Source organism: Nicotiana tomentosiformis, chromosome 12, assembly GCF_000390325.3.
Source record: "Nicotiana tomentosiformis chromosome 12, ASM39032v3, whole genome shotgun sequence".
Lineage (NCBI taxonomy): Eukaryota > Viridiplantae > Streptophyta > Magnoliopsida > Solanales > Solanaceae > Nicotiana > Nicotiana tomentosiformis.
Genome location: NC_090823.1, coordinates 367,979 through 370,105, shown reverse-complemented (window position 1 = coordinate 370,105; position 2,127 = coordinate 367,979). Strand labels below are relative to the sequence as shown.

Below are 2,127 nucleotides of genomic sequence, written 5' to 3'. Positions count from 1 at the left end.
TACGATGCATTTTTATGTACGAAAATATAGGGTGTAACAATCATGCCAAAAAAAAAAAAAAGAAGGGATAGCCTTAACATACCTGAGCTGATTCTCTTAACAATCTCTCTAACCCACGTCTTTTGCGAAAAATACGTAACGACGGATCGAAGTAGGAAAAATCCGTATGATATTCTTGCTCGAATTCTTGTTGAAGCAGAAATATCATGTTACTAAGTTGCCTACCATTTACAGGAATTTGCGATGTATAGAAGGCTAAATCAACATCTTTTCTCTTTTCATGCGTTCAAAATTCAAGGAGCATTTTGATTTTGACGTGAAATATGTTAAATGCCTGGAGATTCCAAAGAAGCTCAATTGATTTGATGACGAACCATTTACTGAGAAGAGATGTGAGTCTCATCTGACAATGGAGAAAGGTATCTACAACTGTCTTTTTACACATATAAGCGTATGGACTCTTAGAAACATTCCAGGGAATCATTTTCCTATTTTCCACACCTTTCCCCTTAAGAATAAGAATTTCCACCCGTTAGCTTAAACATATCTCCTTAATAAATTAGGGGGTGATTGTATCATAGTGAGTGGGCCATTACTTAAGGTGATTAATTAGCCAAACATTTCTCTAAATGCCACCTTACCAAAAGCATTAAGAGTCATCAATTTGAAATTGGAGGGGCCGCCACGTTAAGGGAGGGTTAAGCTTATCCAACAATGGTAATTAATTAGCTAATGTTTCATTAAAAAAATTAATAATTAACCCATTATCCACATAATTAAGAATTATCTCAAATTACTTAAAATACTACTTACTTTTAACACACTTTATGTACCCTACTATCATGGTTATGTGGTACCATATAAAACCAATACATACATTATTATTTAAAACATCCATGTAAAAATACATATATCTTCTCAACTTCTAAATTTCCTAATCTCATATAAATAGTACAAATTTTCGTACGCTTAATTCTTAAAATGGTAAAAAAAGATAACCTTCTTTTCTTGTGAAAAAAATAATTTCTATCTTTACAATAAAAAAATCTCATAAACTTTCTTATATTATGTGTATAATTTAAAGCATATTCGGATGTAGTAATATTAATAACTATATAAAATTATGTTTTTCAAACTCTTTTTTTCTACAATAAATGTTCCACTCAAAATAAATACCATATCAAAATGTATCTAACGGTATCAAAGTTGTTAAACTTACGGGATGTAGCAAGTACTATCTTTCTTTTTCACAAACAGAACCGGTGCACCCCCAAGGTGACACACTAGGCCTAATAAACCCCTTTTCAAGGTTTTAATTCTTTTAGTTCAGTTGGTGCCATACGATACAGAGGAATAGAAATGGGTTGTGTGCCCGACACCAAGTCAATACCGAAATCAATATCCCTGTCGGGTGGCATACCCGGCAGGTCTGCTGGAAATAAATCCGAAAATTCTCGCACTACCGGTACTGAATCAATTGTAGGAGTATCTGCATCAACATCTTTCACAAAGGCCAAATATGACAAACACCCCTTCCCCACCATAAGTTGGGCCTTTAATTCAGAAATTACTCAGTTGGGAACATAATCTAGAGACCCTCTCCATTCGACCTTTGGCAACCCCAGCATTGCCAACGTCACAGTTTTTGTGTGACAATCCAGAATAGCATGACATGGAGACAACCAATCCATACCTAGAATTACATTAAAATCAACCATACTAAGCAATAAGAGATCAACTCTAGTCTCCAGTCCCCCAATAGTTACCACACATGACCGATACACACGGTCCACAATAATAGTATTACCCACCGGCATAGATACATGAACAGGTAAAACTAAGAACTCACGAGGCATATCTAGATAATGAGTAAAGAATGATGATACATACGAATAAGTAGAACCAGTGTCAAATAATATAGATGCCTCCCTGTGGCACACTGAGATAATACCTGGGATCACTGAATCTGAAGTACCAGCATCTGGTCTGGCAGGAAAAGCATAGAATCGGGCCTGACTTCCACCTGATCGGCCTCCTCCTCTTGGGAGACCCCTAGCTGCCGGACCCCCACCCCGAGTTGGCTGGGCGAGTGGTGAAGTAGATGGTGTTGAAGTCGTAGTCTAACTC

General features: G+C 36.7%; 1 long non-coding RNA gene across 1 annotated transcript in view; it reads right to left on the bottom strand.

Moving 5' to 3' along the window:
- The window catches only part of LOC138903609 (uncharacterized), a 1,270-nt gene extending 1,139 nt beyond the window's left edge, over positions 1 to 131 (bottom strand). The window contains exon 1 of the long non-coding RNA XR_011412933.1: positions 83 to 131. This is a non-coding gene — a long non-coding RNA (uncharacterized lncRNA). The remainder of the gene's footprint in view (positions 1 to 82) is intronic.
- Between the last annotated feature and the right edge of the window lie 1,996 nt (positions 132 to 2,127).